Here is a 25,105-nt window from a genome sequence, read left to right on the forward strand (position 1 = left end):
CTCAAAAAATTGATAAGAACATTAAGAAGTTCTCAAAAACAAATTCTTGAACTGCAGAAATCCTTAGTGGACAAGATAGAAACTCTCTCTCGTGAAAATGAAATATTAAGGAGGAATCAAAATGAAATGATACAACTAGTAGAACAAGAAACTGTGATAGTGACGAGATATCATAATGAAATGAAGAGTTCAATAGATCAAATGACAAACACATTAGAGAGCCTTAAAAACAGAATGGGCGAAGCAGAAGAGAGAATATCAGACGTAGAAGACAGAGAACAGGAAAGGAAACAGGCAAATCAAAGAAAAGAAGAAGAAATTAGAAATCTAAAAAATATTGTCGGGAATCTACAGGATACTATTAAAAAACCTAATATTCGGGTTCTAGGAGTTCCTGAAGGCATGGAGAGGAAGAAAGGATTAGAAGGCATTTTCAGTGAGATACTAGCAGAAAATTTCCCAGGTTTGGAGAAGGACAGAGGCATCCTAGTACAGGAAGCTTATAGAACCCCTAATAAACATGACCAAAAGAGATCCTCACCACGACATGTTGTAATCAAACTCACCACAGTGAAACATAAAGAAAAGATTCTAAAAGGTGCAAGAGAGAAACATCAGATTACTCTTAGAGGATCTCCAATTAGACTCACAGCAGACTTCTCATCAGAAACCCTACAAGCTAGAAGGGAATGGCGAGCCATAGCCCAGGTACTAAGAGAGAAAAACTGTCAGCCCGGAATATTATATCCTGCAAAGCTCTCATTTGTGAATGAAGGTGAAATAAAGACTTTTCATAGCAAACAGAAACTGAAAGAATTTGTTGCCACTCATCTTGCCCTGCAAAAGATGCTTAAAGATGTGTTACACACAGAAACACAGAAACATGGTCATCAATATGAAAGAAGGTAAAGGAAGGAAACCTCACAGCAAAAGATCACAGGAAGCTCAATTTCTCTTTGACATAGAATTCAACTCTGATGCTCTGTTAAAGCAATGTGTTAAAGTAATCTAAAAACAAAAAGCAATTCAAATCAATTGGCAATCTACAAAAAGAGTTAAAGATTTTAAAAGCTATTATTAAAATTGCTATATTGGTCTATTATGCTATGTTATATGTGTGTACATATTGTATGTCCACATAGGAAATTTTATTAAGAGTTTTCTTTTAAATGGCTTATAGATAAGATTGTCCATAAATTTAAGCTGCTAAAATCAATCAAAGATACATTTTAATTTGTGTGACCTGAATCTGTGTATCATATGTTTTAAACTTGTTGGTAGAAAGAAAATCTACTATAATTTTAAGAAGAAATAATTCCAATTCTTCTCAAGCTATCCAAAGCAATTTAAAGTGAGGAAATCTTTCCAAGCTCTTTGTATGAGGCCAGCATCACCTTAATTCTGAAACCAGAAAAAGATACAATAAAGAAACAGAACTATAGACCAATATCCTTGAGGAACATAGATGTAAAAATCCTCAACAAAATACTAGCTAATTGAATCCAACAACACATCAGGCACATTATTTACTCGGACCAACTGGGATTTATCCTAGGTATGCAGGTATGGTTCGACATTTGCAAATCATTAACTGTAATTCATCAGATTAGCAAACTGAAGAACAAAAATTGTCAGTCCTCAAAAGGCAATAACATATATCTTCCCTGATTGTGGTAACTGATAGAATCCCAAAAATATAATGTGTAGGAGTGAAATTCACATTTTGAGTTTCAATGATTGCTCTTATCTCTACTATTGAGAAAAGTGTTTTTTTTTTCCTTCATACTAAATGTTGAACTCTTTGCTTAGTGTGGGGAATCTTCTGAGTAAAAAGTAAACTGAAAATAGATAATTGTGAAAATTAAGAGAGATAATAGGAGAGAAAGGAGGAGGAAGTGTGGAAGTGGAGTTGTGAGGGAGAATAGGATGAAAAGTACCACTATGTTCCTACATCTGTATACATGAAATACCTGAAATTTGCATATATTAAATAAAATCTAAAAAAAGTGAAATGAAAAAAATCAATCAAGGTTATTCAGAGAAAAGACATTGTAAGAAAAAAATGTTCATTTACTTGAAAGGCAGAATTACATAGAGAGGGAGAGACAGAGAGAAAGAGAGATCCTTTATCCACTGGTTCACCATTTAGTTGGCTGCAATGGGAGAGCCAGGCCAAAGCCAGGAACCTTGCATTACATCCCCACATGGATGCAGGGACCCAAGGACTTTGACTATCTTCTGCTATTTTTGCAAGCCCATTAACTTGGAGTTGGATCAGAAGTAGAGAAGCTGGGACATGAAGTGGTACCCATATGGGATGCCAAACTTGCATGTGGTTGCTTAACCCACTGTGCCACAATACCAATCTCTGTGCATTAGTCTTGTGTCCCAAAGCCTTGCTATAAATGCTTTTAATTCTAGGATTTTTTGTTGTTATTTCATGTTTTTTGTATTTACATTCATCTCATCCATGAACCAAAGCAGTTTTAATTCTTCCTTCCCAAGCTGTATCCCTTTGATTCATTTTTCTTGTCTTATTGAATTAGCTAAGGTTTTACATTATTGTTTTCTGATTATAGGAGGAACTCCCCTAGTGTCTCAGTGTTGAGTCCTCCTGTTTTCCTTCTGTGTCCTGATTGAGAAACACAGGGTATCTTGACCACTCTGATCTGACCAGTTACGTGTTTTTCCCTGCAGGCTTGAATCCATTCCAGTGCCTTGAACATTCTCAGGCACAGACAAACATCTTTATGTTATTGATGCCTGAAACACTGAAAGATCAAACATGTGGCAAAGACTAAGGAACTAGCTCAGACCTTGAGGCCAAGTTCCTTTATTTCCATATAACCTCCATAACCCAGTAACCCAATCCCCTTCCTGTAGCAATCCCTAGACAAAACTCTGTGGTCTTGCAATCCATCTTGAAAAAGCTGGGCCTTTGGATTGGACACCCAAGCCTTCAGTACTTTTTTCTTTGGACTGCTAACCAGCCATATGTCCAAACGGTTTGAATAAATCTCTTATGAGGAATCCTGTGCTGCCATTCTTGGGGGAACTCCAGTGGCAAGTTTGGTAGTAGAAGAATATTAAATATTATATTAGCTGTAGGTATTTTTTGTAGCTGCCATTGGTTAAGTTGGAGACATTCTCTTCTATTCCTAGTTTGTAAGGAGTTTTTATTCAGGAATTAATTTTGGATTTAGTCAAATTTATTTCCTTCATTAATATATAATCATATAGTTTTTTCTGTAGTCTTATTTTATGATATATTACATTACATTAATTCCTTTCCAAAAATTGAGCCAGTCTCATATACCTGAGAAAAAAATCACTTGCTCCTGGTATATAATTCTTTCTATACATTGCTGAATTCAATTTACTAAGAAGTTTTTAGTTGCTGTTTTTTCAGGAGATGGATTTTGTTTTGTCATTTGTTTTGTGTTTACAAGAGACATTGTTCTCAAGTTTTTTTGTTTTGTCTTTCTTTGGTTTTTGTATTAGGGTAATACTGGTAGATGGAGTTGTGGAGTGTTTCCCCTGCTTCTATATTTTGGAGGAGGTTATAGAAAATTGATATCATTTCTTCCTTAATTGTTTGACTCCTACATTTGAAGTATTATCAGTAATTACATATGTTAAATTTTATCATCAGTTATTTTGCCAAAGTTTCCTGAATATCTCTTATTTGGATTGAGTTCATTCTCTGGTAGATTATTCCAGAAAATCTCATGCATACATAATTACTTTAAGTCTCACTTATCTGAATTTATTTTTCTTTAGTCTTGACACTTGACTTGCTTGCTTGGCTGGATTTAAAAAAAAAAAGAAAGAAAAGAAAAAAAATCGGTTCATACTTACTTTATTTGAGTTTTGTTAAAAAGGTTGCTCCAGCGTTGCTTTGCTTTGTGCGTTGCTTTTGGGAGTTTTTAGATAGTCTACTTTCTTGTACATTATTTCATCTTTATTACTAGATGTATGGGCTATGATGACTTTTAATTTCTTTTTCTTATGTTCTAACAATTTTATTTGATATGTCCTGAAATTAGCAAAATTGTATGAATTTGGGTACTAATTGAGTCTTTACATTTGATAGATTCAGATAAGATTTTTTATTTCCAAAATATTTTCTTGAGATAAGACTTTTTTTTAAAAGATTTTATTCATTTATTTGAGAGGCGGAGTTACAGACAGTGAGAGGGAGAGACAGAGAGAAAAGTCTTCCTTCGGCTGGTTCATTACCCAAATGGCTGCAATGGCCTGGGCTACGCTGATACAAAACCAGGAAACAGGAGTTTATTCCTGGTCTTCCACATAAGTGCAGAGGCCCAAGAACTTGGGTCATCTTCTACTGCTTTCTTAGGCCATTGTAGAGAGCTAGATTGGAAGAGGAGCAACCAGGACTAGAACTGGCCCCCTTATGGGATGCTGGTGTTGCAGGGAGAGGATTAACTTATTGTGCCTCAGAATGGCCCGGGGATATGATTTTTATAAGAGTTATTTATTTATTTGAAAGAGAGTGAGGAAGAGATGGGGGGGGGGGCGAGAGATAGAGAAAGAGAGAGAAAGAGAGAGACCTTCCATCCTGTTTTACTCCCAAAATGGCCACAACAGAGGCCACGGCCTTGATGAAGCCAGGAGCTGGGAGCCAAGAATAACTTCTGGGTCTCCCATGTGGGTGGTAAGGGCTCAGCTACTTGAGCAATAATATGCTGTCTTTTCCCAAGCACATTAGCAGTACTTCAAAGCTTCAGTACTCAAACCAGCACTTTGATATGGGATGTTGGTGTTGCAAGCAATGGCTTAACCTTATTTGCTGCAACACTGGCCCCTGGAGTAATTTTTTTTTTTTGACAGAGTTATAAACAGTGAGAGAGAGAGAGACAGAGAGAAAGGTCTTCCTTCCATTGGTTCACCCCTAAATGGCCACCACGGCCAGAACTACGCCAATCTGAAGCCAGGAGCCAGGTGCTTCTTCCTGGTCTCCCATGTGGATGCAGGGGCCTAAACACCTGGGCCATCCTCCACTGCCCTCCCAGGCCACAGCAGAGAGCTGCACTGGAAAAGGAGCAACTGGGATTAGAAGCCGGCATCCATATGGGATGCCGGTGCTGCTGGCGGAGGATTAGCCAAGTGAGCCATGTCACTGGCCCCTGGAGTAAGGTTTTAAATATTATTTGGTTCCTTATTTTTGTTTTCAAAGATTAATTAATTTATCTATTTGAAGGGCAGAGTGATGCACAGAGAGTGAGAAGATCTTTCATCTGCTGATTGTTTTCCCAAATGGCCTCAATAGCCAGCGTTGCGCCTGGCAAAGCCAGCAGCCAGGACTCTATCTTGGGCTCCCATATGGGTGAGAGAGGTCCAAGTCATAGGCCATTTTCACCTGCTTTTAAGGCACATTAGCATGAAGCTGGGTCAGAAATGGAACAGCCAGGACATGAACCCCTACTCTAATAATAGATGCCAGTGTTGCACAAAGTATTTAAACCCACTGTGCCACAACAAGCCCCCCCTTTTTTTTTATCCAGAGACTCAAAGTAGATACATTTAGGTCTTTTCTGGGTGTCTTCTTTTACAAACATTTTATTTTCTAAGTCTTTGCAATTCTTTCCTTATCATATTTTTATTCTCCCATGTTTTAGGTTGCTTTTTACTATCTTTTCATCTTTGAATGAACCAAAGTTTTCCATTTTTACAAAGCTCATTTATGAGGTTGTTGCTGTGGTATCATGGTTAAAGGTGCTGCCTGCAACATTGGCATCCCAATTAGGTGCCAGTTCAATTTCTGGGAGCTCTGCTTCTGGTCTATCTCCCAGCTAAGGGCCTGGAAAAGCAGTAGAGGATGGTTCAAGTTCTTGGGCCCCGGCACCCATATGGGAGACCTGGAAGTAGCTCTTGGCTCCTGGATTCAGCCTAGCCCAACCTTGGCTGTTGTGGTGATCTGGGGGAGTGAACCAGGAGATCAAAGACCTTTCCTTCTCTCTCTCTCTCTCTCTCTCTCTCTCTCTCTCAACTATGACTTTCAAATAAAACAAATAATTTTTTTTAAAAGCCTATTTATGATTTTTTTAAATAATTTTGCTCAGGATTCTGGCTTCACATATGAAAATTCATTGTCAAATCTAAGGTCATGAAGATTTATCTATATATGTCTTTTAATAACTTTGTACTTTTTTCTCCCACATTTAAGTCATTGACTCATTTTGTGTTGTTTTTGTGTATGGTATGATATAGGGACCCAATTCTAATTTTTTACGTGTGGATATTGAGTTACTACAGAATCATTTGTAAAGTAAATCTTCTTCCTTCAGTGTATGGTCTTGGCACATTTGTCAACAATCATTTTTCCATAGATGAATAGATTTATTTCTGGAGTCTTAATTCTATTGGTCCAAGTGACTAAAATGCTAGTATGACATGATTTTGAGTATCGAAGTTAGTAGTAAGTTTTGGAAACAGAGAAATGTGAGTGTTCCGACTTTGTTCTTCCTCAATATTATTTTGTCTTAAAAATTATAAATCTTTTGAATCCTGTCTCAGAATCTTTCAAAACTAGAAAAAGGAAAGGGAGCAAATCTCTCTTCGCATTTAGCTTTCCAATATTTGTCCAGGCCATTTGCAACTCTTCCTAGCCCTTAACTTACTGCTCAACCTGATCCTAGAGAGTAGAGAGGTGAAAGATTGGTATCTTTTCAAGTGTTTTCTGGGCATGTGTACTTCTGGACAATATATCCACATGGCTTCCTAAGTTCCTCAGTATACACAGGTGCTTTGAATGCAGTAATGCCTCTAAGACGCTCTCTCCTCAGATTTTCCTCCCAGCCTTTCCAAGTCTCTCTCTCCTTTTTTTTAACCTCAGTTATTTACTTGCTATGTAATGTTTCCTAGGTATGCCCTCTGCATAACAACTTTTCTTCCCTGAGTGCATTCTGAGTTAGGCACAACAAAGCAAATGCCTTGGTTTCTCATGCAGACATTGACAAATTAGAACACACAGCACAAGTCTGGGAAGGAAATCTGCTGGGCTTTATTCAGAACTGTGGACTAGTGTTACCCTGTGGACTAGTGCTACACTGTGGACTAGTGTTACCCTGTGAACTAGTGCTACACTGTGGACCTGTGCTACACTGTGTCAATCTGCCCCTGAGCTGGGAAGGCCCGCAGGTCAAGAGCAAATCAAAGTGTTCTCAAAGCTTTCTTTCAACTTCTTTGTTGTGTCTTTTGTTTCAGGGCTTGATTGACTTCTGTAAACATTTGAATTTTCCCAGAATTATTAACAAAGTTGGTTCTTGTTCTTATGCTTGATTTCTCTATAATTCTGTGGAAAAATGGGCCCTTGATGCTACTTATTTTGCCATTTTTATTGAATTACATTCTCTCTGAATTTTTGAGACATATCTCTATGGATACTGCTGTGATATACCAGATCTCCTTTTGCTTTTCTTTTTTTCAGAGTGTATTTTTCATTGTACATTTTGAGGGTTATAATGTGATACTTCGTTACCTGTATATGTGTGATGATCAAACAGGACAGTTAGCATTTTAACCCCTAAACTTTTAAAAATATAGTTTTCTTCTTATTCCAGGTCTTTTAAAATTTTGGGTAATGTATTTTATTTCAGCTCCTTCTTTTCTCTTTGCATAGTCTCTCCAAATCCTACAAATCTCTGCTAAAATCTGTGACAAGAGCTTAAGGACTATTTCTGGTAGAAACTGGTATTTATTTTTCTGCTTTCAGGAAATCTGAAATTTGTTATGATCTCTGTCTTTTAGTTTTGCTGAAAAGGTATAATTTTATTGTACTTTTTGTCCATTTGTATTACTTTTGGAGTTTGCATGGAGAAACTTGGATTTAGGCAGCTGCTATTATCTTGGCTGGCTAGGAGTCCTTTTACTGCATGTTTTTTTGGGTTTGATTATGATGGTTTTCTTCTCATTTTCACTCAAACTAATTTATTGCTGATTGTTACTATTTGAAGAAATAGTATTTATTGGGTATATTAATAGTGTCTAATTCTCTGTTGCATGTAGTGTTGGAAGTGTGAAGAGACTGTGACTGGATCTATCTTCTCAGAGATTTGTAGGGAAAAGATAAATAATAAATTTAATATAATGTGGGAATTGCTCTTGTCATTTATCATACTCTATTGAAGGGATCAATGTATATGTATACGTCACATCCTCATATTGTTAAGAAATATCTTCTGTTGGTAAATGGGAAACTGAAGAACTGGGTAGTATAATTCTGTGAAATTGTTGGGTGACAGCTGCATCCAGAGAGAAGTTATCACTAAAAACAAACAAATGATGCAATGGAAACAGGATTATATATTTATTTGAAAGGCAGAGCTTCATGGCAGAAAGGAATCGTCCAGCCACTGGTTCACTCCTCAAGTCACTGCAAAGTCCTGGGTGGAGCCGGGCCTAAGCCAGAAGCCAAGATCTTCATCAGGGTCTCCTGTGTGGGTGGCAGGGGCCCAAGCACTTGGGCCATCCTCCACTGCCCTCCTGGGCAACAGCAGAGAGCTGGACTGGAAGAAGAGCAACCGGGACTAGAAGCCAGCGTCCATATGGGATGCTGGCACCGCAGGCAGAGGGAGGATTAACTAAGTGAGCCATGGTGTGGCCCAGTGATTTACTTTTATATTGCTAAATATCCTTGTTTCCTCATTTCAATTAATTTACAAACATTTTTGATTGTGTACTTTGAGAAGTACCTTGTTAATAGGTTGGTCCTCTGTCAATTAATAACACATAAATAAATGCAACTCATTGCCTTCAAAGTACCTAGTACTGTTTTTGGAGATAGACACAAACATAAATAATTTAAAAAGAAGGTCAGGCATGTGACAATAATATATATATATATATATATATATATATATATATATATATATAGTTATATAGGAGAGCGGCAAGATGGCGGAATAGGAAGGGAGCACACTATTAGTCCGGGCGAGAGACAGGTTAATAAAAGTGGAGATACTGCAGGGTCAAGGAAGAGTAGGGGAAAAAACAGCAGAGGAAACTCTTCTGGAACTAGTGATTCACAGTGGACCTGTGTGGAGAGCGTGGGAGCCCAAGATCGGGACACCAGTGGCAGATTCAACACACCAGCGCTGGAACGCGAGGTGAGCCGAACCTCAATAGCCCGAGACACCGGCAGGCAAGCGGAAAGAGGAGACTAGAGGGAACGAGGCTTGAAACTCCGTGGGGAAAAGTTCACCAGGCTAACTAGAAGAGAGAGAGGGAAAAAAAAGTGACCGATACGGACACGAGTTTCTCTTTCTCCACTCACCCCTCAAAGGCAAGCAAGACAAAGAGCAGGCGCCATTTTGGTCATACATCATAAGCAGTGTGACCTCAGGTCTGCACCGGCCCTGAGCCTAGCAGAAAAACCTGACTCTGGGGGAGGGGTGAAATAACAGGAGATTAGCATCTAACTTGACAACCCAGTGGGAGACTGCAGGAGAATTGGAGCCCACACTGAGGGCAGCAGAGATTCCCTGTGTAGTCCTTGGGAAAGAGCTTCCAATCACTGGCTCCTGTGGGTATATCATTTGCCTAACTACCTCCAATTACATTCAGCTGTGCGGAATTACTTCTCTTTTGAATCAAAAAAAGAAAGAAAAAAAGAGAGATTTACCACACTTAACCTGGGAGTGTCATCTTTGACACACCCTCAACCCTGAGGAACCAAACACAGCTCTCAGTCCATACTCATCACAAGCCTCTAAGGCTCCACTGAAAGCAGACAGTCCACTTAATATAGAGCCATAGTGTAACAAGAAAAAACACCACAGTGAAGAAACCAAATATCTCCAACATGCCAAACAACAAACGCAAAAACCGAGGACAAGAATAAGGAAGACACTATGACGCCCCAAAATGAAAAAGACACCCCAATTCAAGATTATGAAGATGATAAGATAGAAGAAATGCAAGAAGCAGATCTCAAAAAATTGATAAGAACATTAAGAAGTTCTCAAAAACAAATTCTTGAACTACAGAAATCCTTAATGGACAAGATAGAAAATCTCTCTCGTGAAATGAAATATTAAGGAGGAATCAAAATGAAATGAAACAACTAGTAGAACAAGAAACTGTGATAGTGACGAGATATCATAATGAAATGAAGAATTCAATAGATCAAATGACAGACACATTAGAGAGCCTTAAAAACAGAATGGGTGAAGCAGAAGAGAGAATATCGGACTTAGAAGACAGAGAACAGGAAAGGAAACAGGCAAACCAAAGAAAAGAAGAAGAAATTAGAAATCTAAAAAATATTGTCGGGAATCTACAGGATACTATTAAAAAACCCAACATTTGGGTTCTAGGAGTTCCTGAAGGCATGGAGAGGGAGAAAGGATTAGAAGGCCTTTTTAGTGACATACTAGCAGAAAATTTCCCAGGTTTGGAGAAGGACAGAGGCATCTTAGTACAGGAAGCTTATAAAACCCCTAATAAACATGACCAAAAGAGATCCTCACCACGACATGTTGTGATCAAACTCACCACAGTGAAACACAAAGAAACGATCCTAAAATGTGCAAGAGAGAAACGTCAGATTACTCTTAGAGGATCTCCAATTAGACTCACAGCAGACTTCTCATCAGAAACCCTACAAGCTAGAAGGGAATGGCAAGCCATAGCCCAGGTACTAAGAGAGAAAAACTGCCAGCCCAGAATATTATATCCAGCAAAGCTCTCATTTGTGAATGAAGGTGAAATTAAGACTTTTCATAGCAAACAGAAACTGAAAGAATTTGTTGCCACTCGTCCTGCCCTGCAAAAGATGCTTAAAGATGTGTTACACACAGAAACACAGAAACATGGTCACCAATATGAAAGAAGGTAAAGGAAGGAAATCTCACAGCAAAAGATCACAGGAAGCTCAATTTCTCTTTGACATAGAATTAAACTCTGATGCTCTGTTAAAGCAATGTGTTAAAGTAATGTATTATGTTCTCTTGATGTCTGTTAAATTCTAATTGTTCAAAAACAGCTGAATTTTTATTAAGAGCTATGGGTTATTTAAAGATGTGCTTATTTTCAAAGATTTGAATAATCACCTGTAACAATGATCACATTTGGCCTATGTTATGTCATGATTTTAAGGAATTTTATTTCAACCAGATATTTTGGATTTTGAGCCTTCTAGGCATTCTTGACAGGCATTCAAAAAATCAAAGTTTCAAGCAATCTGGTCTCTAAAATTTCCAGTAAATCCTGGACTTTGGTTTTTCCAGTTTGGGCCCAACTGAAAAAATCGAAAGACCTATGTCTCTCATCTTATAGAGACACCAACTAATCAGTCTATTTGGATTATAATAGAAGGACTGTCAAGATGTGATGTGGTACCAAACTTTAAGTTTCTATAATGGAAAATGCTATTAATACAAATGTTTGAGAATTAAAAAATCTAATGATCTTGTGTTACTAGACATGATAGTTATATTAATGAGAAAGCCCAAGAGGCCTAAAGGGTTAAATACTTGTAAAATCCTACAGGTGCTTTCAAAAATACTGTGAAGTAAGCAAGTGCCTCTTGTTGGTTGATGAGTTTATAATTTTAAACATGGCGACTTAAAGTCTTTTGTCATCCACAGTTATATATGATTTGCTGCTCATAAAACTAAAGCGTTGTTGGTTCTGTGTTTAGCTGTCCTCCTATAGGTTCCTATGGACTTTTTCCAGCCACTTCAATTGTATGCAGTACTTTGGGATGGCTCTGTAAACAGATGAAGCCAATAATGTATTAACAGTACCAACTGAGAGAAAGTATGGTTACTGAAAACAAAAAGCAATTCAAATCAATTGGCAATCTACAAAAAGAGTTAAAGATTTCAAAAGCTATTATTAAAATTGCTATATTGGTCTACTATGCTATGTTATATGTGTGTACATATTGTATGTCCACATGGGGAAATTTTATTAAGAGTTTTATTTTAAATGGCTTATAGATAAGATTGTCCATAAATTTAAGCTGCTAAAATCAATCAAAGATACATTTTAATTTGTGTGACCTGAATCTCTGCATCATATGTTTTAAACTTGTTGGTAGAAAGAAACTAAAAACATTTTATATGGTTGTGCTTAAGTTTACTCGTTAAACAAACTACACCATGCTAGACATTTAAGAGGTGCTTTCAAATACATCATTCTTAAAATTTATAGAAGGCATTGGACTTTCTGGTAAATGTTTTCTTAAGTTGTTATCTAATGGTTGAAACTGTTTGCTAAGTATTCATGTGATATTGCTAATGTCAGCAAGCGATCTAGGACTTGCTCCCTCATTTCTATATTCTAAGCCCAACTTGTTCTTTCATTTCTCTATTCTCTTCAAGGTAGGGAACTAATTCTATTATGAAGGAATCTGTAGGATGCACAATTTAATCTTTAGACCTTATAAAAGAGATGGCTAACATTTTTCTGTAATAGCATAGGCAAAATAAGAACTTAAATGCTTTTTTATTTATTTATTTATTTTTGACAGGCAGAGTGGATAGTGAGAGAGAGGCAGAGAGAAAGGTCTTCCTTTCCCATTGGTTCACCCTCCAATGGCCGCCGCGGCCGGCGCACCACGCTGATCTGAAGGCAGGAGCTGGGTGCTTCTCCTGGTCTCCCATGGGGTGCAGGGCCCAAGCACCTGCGCCATCCTCCACTGCACTCCCGGGCCACAGCAGAGAGCTGGCCTGGAAGAGGGGCAACTGGGACAGAATCCAGCGCCCCGACCGGGACTAGAACCCGGTGTTCCGGCGCCGCAATGCAGAGGATTAGCCTGCTGAGCCACGGCGCCGGCCCAAAATAAGAACTTAAATAATAATCTCATAGCTAGATTCATTTCGCCATCAGCGAAGTATACAGTAAGTAGAAAAAACCTCCCTTTCAGACCAAAGGGAAAGAAAGTTTTCAAGTGAGAATATAATTTTCCTCATGGGCATTGTCTAACTTAGAAAAACTACTACAGAACATGCCTGTGACTATAGACTTGTAGTTCAGGCCACCGATGATTAGAGATGGGACTTGGGCACTCCCTTGACTTGCATCCTCTGCTCTGCTTTAACACAAACCAGGAGGAAAAGAAAGCTAGGCATCAGAAGCAATGGGTGGCAGGCCTATTACTGTCTGATCTGTACAGTGATCTGCCCTCAAGGAGACCCAACAGGCCAGTCCACTGCAGTGGCTTTCAATGTGGTAAGCCTGGGCTTCAGCAGAAGTCAGCTTGTGAAGAGCCCTGGCAGCTCTGCCAAGAGTTGGATCACTGGAAATGGACCTGCCCTGGAGTCGAAGGATGCCCAGGTCAGAGCCACAGATCTTACTGGCTCTAAGCTGAAAAGCCCTTCACTCAGCCCAACTTCCAAAGTGACCACTGCAGCTGAGGGGACAGCCAAGTAGGGTCAGCAACATTGCAGGCAGAACTGTACATTTCTTGTTAGAGATGCCACCTGCCTTTACCTGGCCAGCTCTCCTCCCAGGCCAGCCAAGTAATGAAAGTCAACAGAGTGCCTTCCCCTAGAAGGTTCACACCTCCCTTAGGATGTACCCCACGTGAAGAGATAGATAGGTCTGGGCCTCTTAACTTACAAGGCCTAAAGCCCAACAGATTATTATCAAGCCCCTTCTGTCAGGTTCTATTTGCCTCTCAATCAGAAAACTTAATTGTAGCTTAGACAGCACCTTTCTTAGCTCCTCTAATAATGACTCTGTCCTTTGTTCTAGACCCTGTCTAGTGCACTTGGGCCTCATTCCTTTGTAATCATAACCTCTACTCTACCACCAATGGCTCTACTTTCAACCTGTGTGTACTGATGGTCCTCTTCCCCACTTAATGCTGTATAATTGTTCAAACCTGGTAAATGCCACTCTTAGGATCATTGGTTACTATCCTCACCCTGTCTTTTATGACCTTGTCTAAATATGATCAGAGTCGGCAAACTTGGAAGGCTTCCATAGCCTTGGCAACTCATGACGATAGCCTAGGGTGGTTACTGGCGCCATAAACTAGAGTGTCAATTTGTTGGGTCAACAACAGGAGTCATTGTGCACTTGCTCCTCATGTGGGATCTCTGTCCTTAATGTGCTGTACATTGTGATTTAATGCTATAACTAGTACTCAAACAGTATGTTTCACTTTGTGTTGCTATGTGGGTGCAAACTATTGAAATCTTTATAGTAAATTGATCTTCTGTATATAAAGAAAATTGAAAATGAATTTTGATACGAATGGAGGGGTAGAGGGTTTGGGAGAGGGGATGTTTGTGGGTGGGAGGGAAGTTATGGGAGGGGGAAGCCATTGTAATCCATAATCTGTACACTGGAAATTTATATTCATTAAATAAAAGTTAAAAAAAATATATATATATATATATAACTATATATATAGTTATATATAGTTATATAATATATAATAATGCTGTATTTGATGCATGGGCCAAAAAGACATATGTAGGTAAAGAGCTACCTAAAGTGTTAGGTATTGGGTGCACATCTAGAGATTTAAATTCAGGGAGGCATTTTCAGGAGTCTTAGGCTATGTTGCAGTTGGGGAAGTAACTATTTCTTTGTATAATGAAGCTTTGAATTCAATAAAGTTAACAGTTATGCCAGGCTCCTAATAACAAGAGACTTTTTGCTTTCCATAGTGAAGCAAATACTATCAAGGGCAGCTTCAGGCAGGATATAGGGATGCACAATAAAACTGATGTCACTAGCCACAGCTTCAAGTATTTCTGACTTAGGCAGCTGACACAACTTTTGATTGGACTACGTTTTGTAATTGTGCCTGTGTAATAATTAAATGATATTTCCTTTGGCTTTCCAAAAAGGAGTGAGCACATGGAATTCTAGAAGCTGTAACTTTAGGGTATGTCAAATCAAGATTTATCTGCAGATAAAAAGGAGCTGGTTTGGCAGCAAGCACTTTAACTGTTGAATCTGTTATGATTCTGGATTTAATTCGTTGTTTATTGCTTATTTAAAGCAGATTGATGATGTTGATTCGAAACAGTGTGTGATCATGACAAAATTGCTTATATGCTGTTTTTTCTGATATTTTTCTTCTTAGAATATGTTCTGCCTGTCAGAGCACTGTGTGTTTGCCTAACTGAAATAATCCCACCCCAATCTTGCTGCATGTGTCTGATAACATTGCTCAATTATTCAGTATAGTTTTACATTAAGAATCAGATTGATTTTCTATATTAGTTTTTACAACCTGAATCAATGCTCATAGTTTTATACCTGAGCATTTGAGGTATATACATTCTGCTTCCATTAGTTAAGGAAGGCTGTGTGAAACTAATTATTATTAACCACTTGAATCAGAAATTGCAAACTGGTGACAGCAGGTCTGAAGATACAACATTTGGGCTTTCATTAACCATCCATCCCAAAAGTTTGTTACTGACATTTAAAAATAACATGAGATTTGACTTTATGGCTTCTCTTAAAAATTCAATGTATGAGTTTCAATAAATACATATCTGGTTATTCTGGGCCCAATTTTTCTACATGGCAAATATCAACCAGAATATGAAGATTCTATCTCCATTCACATTAGACATAGTCTTCAATTTGACATCTCCACCTTCTCTCTCACTCTCTTCTCCTTCATACTTTTTCATTTCACTCTTGGTCACCATGGGCAGCTCTCTTTATTTATTTTTAAAGGGCATATTCATATAATTAACAATTAACATATGATATTTCCCATGTAAGTCAGGTCTAACTTGAAGTAATCATTTGGATGTTTTTACAACAGTCTAGGAATGGCCACGTATTTTCATTTCTTAGTTGATGCTTATATAGCAAATTACTATAGACTGCGTGGCCAAAACCACAAACAATTTATTTCTGAAATTTCTGGAGTTTGGGAAGTGTAAGATCATGATATTTATATTAAAGCTTTTCTTAGTTTCTGTTTGCTAGAGTATTATCAGTAATATTTTGATGATGGTTATAGGAATATAATTAATGAGTATCTAATACATTTTTAGAAATTTAAAAAATTATTTTCGACACTCTTTTAACAAAACATTTATTATATACTTACTATACATCAGGCATTCTGCTGGGAGTTAGAGTTAAGTGTTTAAGAATCTGGATTCATTTCCAGATAATGCTAATTCCAGTACTATAGAATTACTAAATGATGGAATTGGATAGGTTCTTTAGAATTTTCTGACCCTCAATTTCATTATCAGTATGGAGCGAAATATCTCAAAGCAGTTCCCTAGAAAACTGATTGAGGGATCATGACTGTGCTTTTATAATTCAAGTTTAACTTTTGTCCTCTTGACCTCAACTTCTACTTGTACACACCAAGTAGGAATTCAGTTGATTGCCCAACGATTCACTGCTTGGTGCACCATGAACAACTAGCTGTAGGTCTCTGTTAAGTCAGACTATTTTGATTCTTCTGTTATTTGTGGTTAACTGTGCCCATTTTGCTTTTGCAATTAAATGCTTCCCCTTGACCCCTGCTAATCTGAGAATCAATGATTCATTATTACATTTAAGTTTTCAATTAAGTAGAAGTAGAATGAACTTCATTTTCTGAGCAGCAATGTAATTTATAATAAATAATAATAAATAATAAAAATAAATAATAAAAAATTTATTTTCTTACAGCCATGTTAGTCACATGGCTGAAGATATGTCCTCTAGAGGTTTTTAGGAGTGGTGAACAGATAAGAGATGGTAAACCCATGCTAGCATTTCAATCTCCTGGAGCCTATGGATCCCTACCTCTATAGTATCCCATGGCAGTTTGAACATTTAAACCTCATTTAGCGTAGGCCACTTTTTGGCTCATATCTCAGCCAACTTATGAAACACTTCATGAGAGCTCTTTCTTACCTACCATGTTGCAACATTAAACCCAAAATTTATACTGAGGAGGCTCATATCAATAAATTTGGTATAATTCAATATTATGTTCCTTCCAATATTATATCATACACTTACTATCCATTTCTATACGCATTTCTGTCTGGAGATTTCTGTCTGTATAAGTTGGAAAAATGATGTGATTCTTTTGGAAATGAGTGCCTTCCTTACAGGTCCTATTTTGTACAAACCTCTTTTGAGCCTTCTCAGACTTGAGTATACTTGTGGTCTAGAAGCAGGGTGGCTTTCTGTGTGTGTGTGTGTGGGGGGGGTCATAGGGAGAGGCACGAGTGTCCTACAAGGCAGCCTCCTCTGGGGACATCACTGCAGTTTCCTTAGGCTAAAAACAAGGGTTTAATCTTGTCTGATGGAGGCTACAATGGCTGTTTCTTTACTGGCAAAGAAGCCTCAATAGAATTTTGAGATTCCAAGTGTGTGTTCTTACTTTAAGAGCAGGTACCCTGTGAGGTTGATAATTCAATTTATGTTGTAATTTAGCCATTCATAGGATGAGATTCTGGGTTTGGTTTTTGGCAGTTTCAGTCCTGGAGATAAAGAGGATAAGAATTTTTTTTTTTTTTTTTTAGGGCAGACATAGAAATTTTTAGGTCATTTATGTGGTACACAAGCTGGAAGTTTTAATCCCTGAGCTCATCACTTTCCACAGCACTTCGTTCAGTGCAATTACTGGCAAGCAGGCAATCTCCCTATACCCATTAATTTAGTAAAAATATTCTGAAGTATGAAATGTATGATCATTCAAAACCTTGCTTCTTAGAAGTAGTTAATCAGGGCCGGCACCGCGGCTCAATAGGCTAATCCTCCAACTAGTGGCGCCGGCACACCGGGTTCTAGTCCCCCTGGTTGGGGCACCGGATTCTGTCCCAGTTGCCCCTCTTCCAGGCCAGCTCTCTGCTGTGGCCTGGGAGTGCAGTGGAGGATGGCCCAGGTCCTTGGGCCCTGCACCCACATGGGAGACCAGGAGAAGCACCTGGATCCTGGCTTCTGATCAGCGTGATGCACCAGCTGCGGCGTGCCAGCTGCGGCGGCCATTGGAGGGTGAACCAACAGCAAAGGAAGACCTTTCTCTTTGTCTCTCTCTCTCACTGTCCACTCTGCCTGTCAAAAAAAAAAAAGTAGTTAATCAGGATATCCAGTGGTGATGTTATACATATTCACACTATGGACTGTCACATGATCTCTTAATGAACATAAAGTTGTCAGTGTCTTCAAATCTTATCAGAATAGAGAACCAATTCCAAAAGGACCAGTATCAGTGTAAAAAATTCATACTTCATAGTCTTTCTCTAGAACTACTTTCAGTACCAAAATCTGTATCAGCCACAATTCTGTTTATTTTTATTCCTAAGAGATGTTAAGGAGTTGACTCATGCAGTTGTGGGGATTAGTAAGTAATTCCAAGAGTTGCTGTTGTGCTCTTGAGTCTGAAGGCAATCTGATGTATCAATTCTTTCCTTTTTGGTGAACTCTGCTTTTGTTTTGTTTTCTCTTGAAGAATTCAATGGATTGGGCTCACCTGCATTATCAAGGATCATCTACTTTTAAAGTCTACTGTTTTAAGTGTTAATAACATCTCAAAACACTTTCATAGCAACCACTCCATTGGTATATGACCAAATTTCTTGGCCCTATAACTTAGTGAAGTTAATACATAAATTTAACCATCACAGCATTGCTCTGGAGACAGTATAACAATGTATCTGAACTCTTGATTCGACCCCTAGTAAACATTCATTGAAAGTTAATTTTTTCTTGAATTTTAGTTTTATTTTATGCTCTCCGGTTATACATACATCTCAAAATCTATAAGCTATTAATTCTGTTGTTTGTGAAGGCAATATTAATTTAACATCCCAGTTACATGTATTTATATTCCATATATTTATACTTTCTACTGTCCATCTCATAAATATCTTCCTGTTTCTAACAGAGCTATATTCTGGCCAGCAGCAGAGCTCTCTTTGCCTTTCTTTTATGCACTGATAACTAACCACCATTTTTTTGGTTTATTTTTCTTCTTTTTTTTACTTTTTAAAATTTATATAAAGGGAAGAAATTTCATGTATTTCATATGTACAGTTTGAAGCATACAATGATACTTCCCACCATACCCTCCTTCCTCTTTTCTCCTTCTTTTCTTATAATTTTTACAATGACTTACTTTCAATTTTAAATTTTGTTTATAATCACAAGCTTAATCCTCCTTTAAATAAAGAATTCAGTGAGTAGTAATAGAAAAACCACTGTTCCATAAGAGTATAAACAAAGGCTATAGACAATAATCAAACATCAAATTGTCAATTTTGCACATACACATTATTTTTTTTTTTGATACTCTGTAGGTGCTAAGTGAAGTGATGTGTTAGGTTCTTTGCATATGTTTTACTATTTGACATCTACACATATTGTGAAGGATGTATTATTATTTTTGTTTTGCAGATAAACACCGCTACAGGGTGACGTGGAAAACAGCCTCTTGCTGTGCACAAAAACAAGCATTCTATGTGCAGATATGTTTAAGGTGCACAAAGTGAGAGCAAATCTTTTTCATAAGGGGAGAAAGTGAACATATATACATATGAATGTGGGTTCCCCCACATGGAGAAATATCTTTCATGAGTGGGCAGTGGGCCAGAGGACTGCAGGAAGAGAGTAGGTGTGGGGAGCAAAAGAGAGCGAGAGAGCTCCCCTCAGATGGAGGCTTCTTTTATGAGGTAGGGTGTGCTTCCTCTACAAGCATGGAGTCACCTGGGGATTTTATGATACCTGCACAAGTTCCACATGGAGCTTGATATTCATATTCAGGTCTCAGATTCAGCAGGTGCATCCCAGGAAAGGAGGAATTTTAATTGACAAGTAGGAGGATATAATTACACTGGGTCTTTGAAGTAACTTCCAACTCACCCAGACCTAGCTAGCCACCTGTCTTTTCACCCCGCATCAAGGGCAGTGAGAAACACTTTGCAGAAGATTACCTTTCTCAGGGAATCCAAGCACCATCTCTCACTCACTTAATGGTTTAACAGCAGTGAATTGACTCTTCACTCAAAGGGTGGATGTAGTTACCAGATTTAATTAGTCTTTGCATATCTTTAGCATCCATAATTGGGTTAAGACTGACATATGACAAATTCAGAATGATATGCCAAAACACCTAATTTTCAGAGAATAGGAGGAAAATGGGAGGGGGGGGTGTTGGCAGATGTTTTTGTAACTGTAAGCCTGATCCTATCTTAGAATCGACACAGCAGAGGTAGACATACATTGGGAGTCAAAGTATAAGAAGGTTCTATAATATCTCCTACCTAGCCTCTCATGCCAGTACAGTTCTCAGAAATCCCACTGAAGTCTTAAGTCATCAAGGCCATATATACATACATAAAAATACATACATAAAAATATCTTTCAACTTAGCTAGTGGTGTTTGTGTCCTAGTTAATCCTCGTGTTAATCCTCTGGGCTTTTACTGCCAGGGCACTTGCTCTGTGGCATCACATTTCCAGGCAGGGCTTCAGGAGCAGGGGAGTCAGTCTGCCTGGGAAAATTATTTATAAAGAATATAAAAACAATAATAATGCAGATAAAATCTCAGTCTACTTTTCATTATCACAGTGGGCTAGTAATTTTAAACACTGTCAACAATAAAACATTCCTTCTTAAAAAATCTTATATTGGTCTAAGCTGTAAACGACTGCTAGAGTTACTTCTGAGCTTTAATGATATATATGTAACTGCAGTTGGCTCAAGACTTGCAGACTCATATACACATGTTCATTTCAAGAATAAACTAAATTCAGATTCACCTGGGTCTTATTTTTAATGCTAACTCAAGCTACTCTATTTTAATATTTTAAATGTGAAACACAAATAAAAACTTCAAAATGACAAATTTGAAGTAATTCAAGATCCTATTCTGTTTTGTTGTCTTTATAATCATTGTGCTTTTATTGTTTATTTCAAATCTATTACCTAAATGTAGTAATATGTTTTACTATGTCAACTGAAAACAAGAGCTGTGCTCAATGCAAACTTGAATGTTTCTTATCCAGTACAAATATTCTAGGAATACATGATTCTTACTAAAGGATTCATTACTATAAGATAATTTAAATTTGTTCCTAAAAATAATTTTGTCATAAAGAAAAGTAGTGTGTTAAAAACTCTTTTAATTGTCAAATATTGTATATGTATGTAAGTATGTATATATATGTATATACATATATATATATATATATATATATATATATATATATAAAGCACTTTTTTATGGATCACCTATTTGACACTTAGCACAGCTCTTCCGTATTATAATGAAGTTTAAGATCCTTGAGGATAGGGACAAGGCTTATATTTATCATTATCTTTTTTAAATTTTTTTATTTATTTTTAAACTTTTATTTAATGAATATAAATTTCCAATGTACAGCTTATGGATTACGATGGCTTCCCCCTCCCATAACTTCCCTCCCACCCGCAACCCTCCCCTCTCCCAAACCCTCTCCCCTTCCATTCACATCAAGATTCATTTTCAATTCTCTTTATATACAGAAGATCAATTTAGTATATATTAAGTAAAGATTTCAATAGTTTGCACCCACATAGAAACACAAAGTGAAACATACTGTTTGAGTACTAGTTATAGCATTAAATCAAAATGGACAGCACATTAAGGACAGAGATCCCACATGAGGAGCAAGTGCACAGTGACTCCTGTTGTTGACCCAGCAAATTGACACTCTAGTTTATGGCGCCAGTAACCATCCTAGGCTGTCGTCATGAGTTGCCAAGGCTATGGAAGCCTTCCAAGTTTGCCGACTCTGATCATATTTAGACAAGGTCATAAAAGACAGAGTGAGGATAGTAACCAATGATCCTAAGAGTAGCATTAACCAGGTCTGAACAATTATACAGCATTAAGTGGGGAAGAGGACCATCAGTACACACAGGTTGGGAGTAGAGCCATTGGTGGTAGAGTAGTGGTTATGATTACAAAGGAATGAGGCCCAAGTGCGCTAGACAGGGTCTAGAACAAAGGACAGAGTCATTATTAGAGGAGCTAAGAAAGGTGCTGTCTAAGCTACAATTAAGTTTTCTGATTGAGAGGCAAATAGAACCTGACAGAAGGGGCTTGATAATAATCTGGTGGGCTTTAGGACTTGTAAGTTAAGAGGCCCAGACCTATCTATCTCTTCACGTGGGGTACATCCTAAGGGAGGTGTGAACCTTCTAGGGGAAGGCATTCTGTTGACTTTCATTACTTAGCTGGCCTGGGAGGAGAGCTGGCCAGGTAAAGGCAGGTGGCATCTCTAACAAGAAATTTACAGTTCTGCCTTCAATGTTGCTGACCCTGCTTGGCCGTCCCCTCAGCTGCAGTGGTCACTTTGGAAGTTGGGCTGAGTGAAGGGCTTTTCAGCTTAGAGCCAATAAGATCTGTGGCTCTGACCTGGGCATCCTTCGACTCCAGGGCAGGTCCATTTCCAGTGATCCAACTCTTGGCAGAGCTGCCAGGGCTCTTCACAAGTTGACTTCTGCTGAAGCCCAGGCTTACCACATTGAAAGCCACTGCAGTGGACTGGCCTGTTGGGTCTCCTTGAGGGCAGATCACTGTACAGATCAGCCATTAATAGGCCTGCCACCCATTGCTTCTGATGCCGAGCTTTCTTTTCCTCCTGGTTTGTGTTAAAGCAGACCAGACGATGCAAGTCAAGGGAGTGCCCAAGTCCCATCTCTAATCTTCGGTGGCCTGAACTACAAGTCTATAGTCACAGGCATGTTCTGTAGTAGTTTTTCTAAGGTAGACAATGCCCATGAGGAAAATTATATTCTCACTTGAAAACTTTCTTTCCCTTTGGTCTGAAAGGGAGGTTTTTTCTACTTACTGTATACTTCGCTGATGGCGAAGTGAATCTAGCTATGAGATTATTATTTAAGTTCTTATTTTGGCTATGCTATTACAGAAAAATGTTAGCCATCTCTTTTATAAGGTCTAAAGATTAAATTGTGCATCCTACAGATTCCTTCATAATAGAATTAGTTCCCTACCTTGAAGAGAATAGAGAAATGAAAGAACAAGTTGGGCTTAGAATAGAGAAATGAGGGAGCAAGTCCTAGATCGCTTGCTGACAATAGCAATATTACATGAATACTTAGCAAACCATTTCAACCATTAGATAACAACTTAAGAAAACATTTACCAGAAGGTCCAATGCCTTCTATGAATTGTAAGAATCATGTATTTGGAAACACCTCTTAAATATCTAACATGGTGTAGTTTGTTTAACCAGTAAACTTAAGCACAACCATATAAAATGTGTTTAGTTTCTTTCTACCAACAAGTTTAAAACATATGATACCGAGATTTAGGTCACACGAATTAAAATGTGTCTTTGATTAATTTTAGCAGCTTAAATTTATGGACAATCTTATCTATAAGCCAATTAAAATAAAATTCTTAATAAAATTTTCCCATGTGGACAAACAATATGTACACACATATAACATAGCATAGTAGACCAATATAGCAATTTTAATAATAGCTTTTAAAATCTTTAACTCTTTTTGTAGATTGCCAATTGATTTGAATTGGTTTTTGTTTTTAGTAACCTCAGTTAACCATACTTTCTCTCAGTTGGTACTGCTAATACATTATTGTCTTCATCTGTTTACAGAGCCGTCCCAAAGTACTGAATACAATAGAAGTGGCTGGAAAAAGTCCATAGGAACCTATAGGAGGACAGCTAAACACAGAACCAACAACGCTTTAGTTTTATGAGCAGCAAATCATATATAACTGTGGATGACAAAAGCTTTAAGTCGCCATGTTTAAAATTATAAACTCATCAACCAACAAGAGGCACTTGCATACTTCACAGTATTTTTGAAAGCACCTGTAGGATTTTACAAGTATTTAACCCTTTAGGCCTCTGGGGCTTTCTCATTAAGATAACTATCATGTCTAGTAACACAAGATCATTAGACTTTTTAATTCTCAAACATTTGTATTAATAGCATTTTCCATTATAGAAACTTAAAATTTGGTACCACGTCACATCTTGACAGTACTTCTAATATAATCCAAATAGCCTGATTAGTTGGTGTCTCTATGGTGTCCAAGTCTTTCAGATGAGTCGTAGGGAAGGGAGCCAAGTATTTGAGCCATCATCTGCTGCCTTCCAGGGTGCATATTAGCTAAAAACTGGAATTGGAAGCAGAGCTGGGAATTGAAACCAGGTATTCCAGAATGGGGTCAAGTGCCCCATGTAGCCTTTTAATAACAACTGAGCCAAATCCCACCCAAGTGTTAAGCATTATCTTTAATTTGTAAAACACCTGGAATATAATTGATTAATATGGTTAAAGGCATTAAATATTAATGTTTTTACCAAACACATTCTTCCATCAATCTCACACACACATACTTACTGAACAGAAAAATTACGTGATGTCTCCTTATACTGTGCAGGGAGCACAGTGATAGTCCGGGAAGAGACAGTTTAATAAAAGTGGAGATACTGCAGATTCAAGGAAGAGTAGGGGAAGAAACAGCAGAGGAAACTCTTCTGGAAATAGTGATTCACAGTGGACCTGCGTGGAGAGCGTGGGAGCCCAAGTTAGGGCCACCAGTGGCAGACTCAACACACCAGCGCTGGAACACAAGGTGAGCTGAACCTCAATAGCCCAAGACACCAGCGGGAAAGCAGAAAGAGGAGACTAGAGGGAATGAGGCTTGAAACCCCGTGGGGAAAATTTCACCAGGCTAACTAGAAGAGAGAGAGGGAAAAAAAAAAGTGACCGATATGGACACGAGTTTCTCTCTCTCTGCTCACCTCTCAAAGCAAGCAAGACAAAGAGCAGGCGCCATTTTGGACATACGTCATAAGCAGGGTGACCTCAGGTCTGCACCGACCCTGAGCCTAGCAGAAAAACCTGACTCTGGGGGAGGGGTGAAATAACAGGAGATTAGGATCTAACTTGGCAACCCACTGGGAGACTGCAGGAGAATTAGAGCCCACACTGAGGGCAGCAGAGATTCCCTGTGTAGTCCTTGGGAAAGAGCTTCCAATCTCTGGCTCCTGTGGGTATATCATTTGCCTGCTAACTACCTCCAATTACATTCAGCTGTGCGGAATTACTTCCCTTTTGAATCAAGAAAGAAAGAAAGAAAGAAAGAAAGAAAGAAAGAAAGAAAGAA

This window comes from Lepus europaeus, chromosome 1 (assembly GCF_033115175.1).
Source record: "Lepus europaeus isolate LE1 chromosome 1, mLepTim1.pri, whole genome shotgun sequence".
In the NCBI taxonomy this organism is placed as follows: domain Eukaryota; kingdom Metazoa; phylum Chordata; class Mammalia; order Lagomorpha; family Leporidae; genus Lepus; species Lepus europaeus.